Source organism: Heptranchias perlo, unplaced genomic scaffold (assembly GCF_035084215.1).
Source record: "Heptranchias perlo isolate sHepPer1 unplaced genomic scaffold, sHepPer1.hap1 HAP1_SCAFFOLD_331, whole genome shotgun sequence".
Classification (NCBI taxonomy): Eukaryota; Metazoa; Chordata; class Chondrichthyes; order Hexanchiformes; family Hexanchidae; genus Heptranchias; species Heptranchias perlo.
In genome coordinates this window covers 265,001-272,500 of record NW_027139343.1, presented here as the reverse complement: position 1 = coordinate 272,500, position 7,500 = coordinate 265,001, and positions in this window count along the sequence as shown.

Below are 7,500 nucleotides of genomic sequence, written 5' to 3'. Positions count from 1 at the left end.
CGCAGCGTACGGTACCGAGCACTGGGAGGTGCGATGCTGCCCGCCGGAGGTACAGCGAAAGGCTGCGCACCGCTTTCCGCCTGCTAACTCGGCGTCCGTGAGACCGACCGACTTCGCTTTACCGCCGGAGCTAGAGTGGGGCAAGGGGCACGTTTGGGTACCGGAACGATCACGTTCGCATACCGGGAAGTCGAGTGCCGGGCCGCTGAAAGCGAGCAGGGTGCCACCGACTCGTCGGGCCAACTCGGAGGCTGATATCTCAGGAAGGCCGAGGCCGATTTCCTCCGGGTATGGCTCGTTGCGTGCGGCAGGAGGAGGCGCAGCGTACGGTACCGAGCACTCGGAGGTGCGATGCTGCCCGCCGGAGTGACAGCGAAAGGCTGCGCACCGCTTTCCGCCTGCTAACTCGGCGTACGTGAGACCGACCGACTTCGCTTTACCGCCGGAGCTAGAGTGGGGCAAGGGGCACGGTTGGGTACCGGAAGGATGACGTTCGCACACCGGCAAGTCGAGTGCCGGGCCGCCGAAAGCGAGCTCGGGGCCCCGGTTTGTCCGTCCCACCCGGAGGCCCATATCTCCGGAAGGCACAGGCCGATTTCCTCCGGGTATGGCTCGTTGTGTGCGGCCGGACCAGGCGCAGCGGACGGTACCGAGCACTCGGAGGTCGGGCGCTGCCCGCCGGAGGTACAGCGAAAGGCTGCAAACCACTTTCCGCCTGGTAACTCGGCGTCTGTGAGACCGACCGACTCCGCTTTACCGCCGGAGCTAGAGTGGGGCAAGGGGCACCGTTGGGTACTGGAACGATCACGTTCGCACACCGGGAAGTCGAGTGCCGGGTCTCGAAACGGAGCCGGGTCGGCCCAATTTAAAACGGAGAATAGAGTGCTGCCCTCTGCGGGTGAAAACCTGGAAGTACGTTGGTTAATGATTTCCAGTTCACCCCGCTTGGTCAGGCCCACTCGGAGGCGGATAACTCCGGAACGCCGAGGCCGATTTCCTCCGGGTATGGCTCGTTGCGTGCGGCAGGAGGCGGCGCAGCGTACGGTACCGAGCACTCGGAGGTGCGGTGCTGCCCGCCGGAGTGACAGCGAAAGGCTGCGCACCGCTTTCCGCCTGGTAACTCGGCGTCCGTGAGACCGACCGACTCCGCTTTAGCACCGGAGCTAGAGTCGGGCAAGGGGCACCGTCGGGTACCGGAACGATGACGTTCGCACACCGGGAAGTCGAGTGCCGGGCCGCCGAAAGCGAGCAGGGTGCCACCGCTCGGGGCCCCGGTTTGTCCGTCCCACCCGGAGGCCCATATCTCCGGAAGGCACAGGCCGATTTCCACCGGGTATGGCTCGTTGTGTGCGGCCGGACCAGGCGCAGCGGACGGTACCGAGCACTCGGAGGTCGGGCGCTGCCCGCCGGAGGTACAGCGAAAGGCTGCAAACCACTTTCCGCCGCCTCCCTCCGCGGGCGTGAGACCGACGGTCGTCGGGTTTGCTTCCGCGGCTAGAGCAGGACGATGGGCAGCGAACGGTACCGGAACGAACCCGATCGCACACCGGGAAGTCGAGTGCCGGGTCTCGAAACGGAGCCGGGTCGGCCCAATTTAAAACGGAGAAGAGAATAGCGTGCTGCCCTCTGCGGGTGAAAACCTGGAAGTACGTTGGTTAATGATTTCCAGTTCACCCCGCTTGGTCAGGCCCACTCGGAGGCGGATAACTCCGGAACGCCGAGGCCGATTTCCTCCGGGTATGGCTCGTTGCGTGCGGCAGGAGGCGGCGCAGCGTACGGTACCGAGCACTCGGAGATGCGGTGCAGCCCGCCGGAGTGACAGCGAAAGGCTGCGCACCGCTTTCCGCCTGGTAACTCGGCGTCCGTGAGACCGACCGACTCCGCTTTAGCACCGGAGCTAGAGTGGGGCAAGGGGCACGGTTGGGTACCGGAAGGATGACGTTCGCACACCGGGAAGTCGAGTGCCGGGCCGCCGAAAGCGAACAGGGTGCCACCGCTCGGGGCCCCGGTTTGTCCGTCCCACCCGGAGGCCCATATCTCCGGAAGGCACAGGCCGATTTCCTCCGGGTATGGCTCGTTGCGTGCGGCCGGACCAGGCGCAGCGGACGGTACCGAGCACTCGGAGGTCGGGCGCTGCCCGCCGGAGGTACAGCGAAAGGCTGCAAACCACTTTCCGCCGCCTCCCTCCGCGGGCGTGAGACCGACGGTCGTCGGGTTTGTTTCCGCGGCTAGAGCAGGACGAGGGGCAGCGAACGGTACCGGAAGCAACCCGGTCGCACACCGGGAAGTCGACTAGCGGGCCGCCGAAAGCGAGCACGGGGTCCCGGTTTGTCCGTCCCACCCGGAGGCCCATATCTCTGGAAGGCACAGGCCGATTTCCACCGGGTATGGCTCGTTGTGTGCGGCAGGACAAGGCGCAGCGGACGGTACCGAGCACTCGGAGGTGCGGTGCTGCCCGCCGGAGGTACAGCGAAAGGCTGCAAACCACTTTCCGCCACCTCCCTCCGCGGGCGTGAGACCGACGGTCGTCGGGTTTGTTTCCGCGGCTAGAGCAGGACGAGGGGCAGCGAACGGTACTGGAACGAACCCGGTCGCACACCGGGAAGTCGACCAGCGGGCCGCCGAAAGCGTGCTCGGGTCCCCGGTTTGTCTGTCCCACCCGGAGGCTGATATCTGAGGAAGTCCGAGGCCGATTTCCTCCGGCTAACTCGGCGGGCAATGTGTCCCCCCCACCATCTTCGGCTGATTACCGTGGCTGGACCGGATCAAGGAGCAACGGAACCGTGCCAGAACGACGTCGGTCGGACGGCGTGAACTGATAGTGCCGAGGCCGGAAACCGAGCCGGAAATGTGCACCGATTTATTGGTCCCACTCGCAGGCCCATATCTCCGGAAGGCCGAGGCCGATTTCCTCCGGGTATGGTTCGCTGCGTGCAGCCGGAAGGGGAGCAGCGGACGGCACTGAGCAGCCGGAGGTGCGGCGCTGCCCGCCGGAGCTGCAAGCGAAAGGCTGCGCACCGCTTTCCGCTGGTTAACTCGGCAGGCCGTCAGGCCGACCGACTCCGCTTCAGCACGGGAGCTAGAGTCGGGCAAGGGGCACCGAAGGGTACCGGAAGGATCACGTTCGGACACCGGGAAGTCGAGTGCCGGGCCGCCGAAAGCGAGCTCGGGGCCCCGGTTTGTCCGTCCCACCCGGAGGCCCATATCTCGAGAAGGCACAGGCCGATTTCCTCCGGGTTTGGCTCGCTGCGTGCGGCCGGACGAGGCGCAGCGAACGGTACCGAGCACTCGGAGGTGCGGCGCTGCCCGCCGGAGGTACAGCGAAAGGCTGCAAACCGCTTTCCGCCTCCTCTCCCCTCGGGCGTGAGACCGACGGTCGTCTGGTTTGCTTCCGCGGCAAGAGCAGGACGAGCGGCACCGAGCGGTACCAGAACGAACCCGGTCGCACACCGGGATGTGGAGTGCCCGGCCCAAACCCGCTACCCCCCCCCACCCGAAAGCGAGCCCCGGTTTGTGGATTAAAAGTGAAGCGGCAAAGATTTGTAAAACAGCGTGAAATGATGAACCAGAAGCCCAAAGTAATGGTGGGAATAAAAGTTCCGAAATGTGAAATGGTGAACCAGAAGTTGTGTGAACTGTTTAACCCAAAGTGGCAAAAATGGATTAAAAGGGGTGAAATGATCGACCGCAAAGCAGGGCAAGCATTAAACAAAAGCAGCAGCATTTTTTAAAAAGGGACAAATGGTTTACCAGAATCCCAAAAGAATGCTCAGAGACTTAAGTGCCAAAGGGGCAAATGGTTAACCAGAAGCTGGGTGAACTGCTTAACCCAAAGTGGGAAAAAGGATAAAAAAGGGGTGAACTGATCAACCAGAAGTCGACAACAATGTGCGGCGATTAAGTCTGAAAGAGGGAAAGGTTGACCGGAAAGCAGGGAAATGATTAAACAAAAGCAGAAAAATTCAGTAAAAAGGGGCAAGTGGTGAACCAGAAGTTGGGTGAACTGCTTAACCAAAAGTGGGAAAGAGGATTAAAAGGGGAGAAATGTTGAACCAGATGTCGAAAACAATGCGCGGCGATGAAGTCTGAAAGAGGAAAAGGTTGACCGCAAAGCAGGGAAAGGATTAAACAGAAGCAGCAATATCTTTTAAAAAGGGACAAATGGTGAACCAGAATCCCAAAATAATGCTCAGAGACTTAAGTCCCAAAGGGGCAAATGGTTAACCAGAAGCTGGGTGAACTGTTTAACCAAAAGTGGGAAAAAGGATTAAAAGGGGTGAAATGATTAACCAGAAGGCGAAAGCAAAGTGCGGCGGCGAAGTCGTAAGGGGAAAAGGTTGACCGGAAAGCAGGGAAACGATTAAACAAAAGCGGCAAAATTTTTTAAAAAGTGGCAAATGATTAACCAGAATCCCAAAAGAATGCTCAGGGACTAAGTCCCAAAGGGGAAATGGTTAACCAGAAGCTGGGGGAAATGGTGAACCAAAAGTGGGAAAAAGGATTAAAAGGGGAGAAATGTTTAACCAGAAGGCGAAAGCAAAGTGCGGCGGCAAAGTCCAAAAGGGGAAAAGGTTGACAAGAAAGCAGGGAAATGATTAAACCAAAGCGGAAAAATTCAGTAAAATGGGGCAAATGGTTAACCAGAAGCTGGGTGAAAAGGTGAACCAAAAGTGGCAAAAAAAGATTTAAAGGGGAAAAATGATTAACCAGAAGTCGACAACAATGCGCGGCGATGAAGTCTGAAAGGGGAAAAGGTTGACCACATATCAGGGAAACGATTAAACAAAAGCGGCAACATTTTTAAAAAAGTGGCAAATGATTAACCAGAATCCCAAAAGAATGCTCAGAGACTAAGTCCCAAAGGGGAAATGGTTAACCAGAAGCTGGGGGAAATGGTTAACCAAAAGTTGCAAAAATGATTAAAAGGGGTGAAATGATTAACCAGGAGGCTGAAGCAATGTGCCGCGGTGAAGTCCTAAAGGGGAAAAGGTTGACCAGAAAGCAGGGAAAGCATTAAACAAAAGCGGCAACATTTTTAAAAAAGTGGCAAATGATTAACCAGAATCCCAAAAGAATGCTCAGAGACTAAGTCCCAAAGGGGAAATGGTTAACCAGAAGCTGGGGGAAATGGTTAACCAAAAGTTGCAAAAATGATTAAAAGGGGTGAAATGATTAACCAGGAGGCTGAAGCAATGTGCCGCGGTGAAGTCTGAAAGAGGGAAAGGTTGACCAGAAAGCATTAAACAAAAGTGGCAACATTTTTAAAAAATTGGCAAATGATTAACCAGAATCCCAAAAGAATGCTCAGAGACTAAGTCCCAAAGGGGAAATGGTTAACCAGAAGCTGGGGGAAATGGTTAACCAAAAGTTGCAAAAATGATTAAAAGGGGTGAAATGATTAACCAGGAGGCTGAAGCAATGTGCCGCGGTGAAGTCTGAAAGAGGGAAAGGTTGACCAGAAAGCATTAAACAAAAGTAGCAACATTTTTTAAAAATTGGCAAATGATTAACCAGAATCCCAAAAGAATGCTCAGAGACTAAGTCCCAAAGGGGAAATGGTTAACCAGAAGCTGGGGGAAATGGTTAACCAAAAGTTGCAAAAATGATTAAAAGGGGTGAAATGATTAACCAGGAGGCTGAAGCAATGTGCCGCGGTGAAGTCCTAAAGGGGAAAAGGTTGACCACAAAGCAGGGAAAGCATTAAACAAAAGCGGCAACATTTTTAAAAAAGTGGCAAATGATTAACCAGAATCCCAAAAGAATGCTCAGAGACTAAGTCCCAAAGGGGAAATGGTTAACCAGAAGCTGGGGGAAATGGTTAACCAAAAGTTGCAAAAATGATTAAAAGGGGTGAAATGATTAACCAGGAGGCTAAAGCAATGTGCCGCGGTGAAGTCTGAAAGAGGGAAAGGTTGACCAGAAAGCATTAAACAAAAGCGGCAACATTTTAAAAAAATTGGCAAATGATTAACCAGAATCCCAAAAGAATGCTCAGAGACTAAGTCCCAAAGGGGAAATGGTTAACCAGAAGCTGGGGGAAATGGTTAACCAAAAGTTGCAAAAATGATTAAAAGGGGTGAAATGATCAACCAGAAGTCGAAAATTATGTGCGGCGGTGAAGTCTGAAAGAGGGAAAGGTTGACCAGAAAGCATTAAACAAAAGTGGCAACATTTTTAAAAAAGTGGCAAATGATTAACCAGAATCCCAAAAGAATGCTCAGAGACTAAGTCCCAAAGGGGAAATGGTTAACCAGAAGCTGGGGGAAATGGTTAACCAAAAGTTGCAAAAATGATTAAAAGGGGTGAAATGATTAACCAGGAGGCTAAAGCAATGTGCCGCGGTGAAGTCTGAAAGAGGGAAAGGTTGACCAGAAAGCATTAAACAAAAGCGGCAACATTTTTTAAAAATTGGCAAATGATTAACCAGAATCCCAAAAGAATGCTCAGAGACTAAGTCCCAAAGGGGAAATGGTTAACCAGAAGCAGGGGGAAATGGTTAACCAAAAGTTGCAAAAATGATTAAAAGGGGTGAAATGATTAACCAGGAGGCTAAAGCAATGTGCCGCGGTGAAGTCTGAAAGAGGGAAAGGTTGACCAGAAAGCATTAAACAAAAGCGGCAACATTTTTAAAAAAGTGGCAAATGATTAACCAGAATCCCAAAAGAATGCTCAGAGACTAAGTCCCAAAGGGGAAATGGTTAACCAGAAGCTGGGGGAAATGGTTCACCAAAAGTTGCAAAAATGATTAAAAGGGGTGAAATGATCAACCAGAAGTCGAAAACAATGTGCGGCGATGAAGTCCTAAGGGGGAAAAGTTACCCAGAAGGCAGGGAAATGATCAAACGAAAGCAGCCAAAAAATTATTAAAAGAGGGGAACTGATGAACCAAAAGATGAGAAACGGCCCGCAGAGACTAAGTCCAAAACGGGAACTGGTGAACCGGAAATGATTAACCAAAAACGAAGTCCGAAGAGGGAACTGGTAAACCAGAACTGAGTAACCCGATTTTTAAAATTAATTATAAATGGGGAAACGATTGAGCAAAAGGCGGAAATTAAGTCACAGGGACCAGGTCCGAAAGGGCAAGAGGTTACCCCGTAGGGGGCATTCGTCAACTCAATCTGAAAATTTTGGAGGCAAATCTGACCAAAATGCGGAAATCGGACCACACCGCGAGGGGCGCCATTCGACGGGGCAGGGGTAGACGCGTCGAACGGTACCTGAAGGTCCCGGCTGCGACACGTGAGTCCGGAGATATGGCCAGTCAAAGTCTGATGGGAGGTACCGAAGCCGAAAAATCGAAACGCGTTTGCGGCGATTCGGTGTCAGAGAGTCGGTCACGAATTCAAATTCGTCCCGCTGATTCGCCAATTGCCAGCCGGTTCCGGGGGGATTGGCGGGGTACCTGCAGGATAGTAAGAGGTGGCATGTCGAGACTTAGCCTGTTTACCAGACTTGTGTCTAGCGCCTCCAGGTCTGCAGAGACCGACCCGGGCTGCC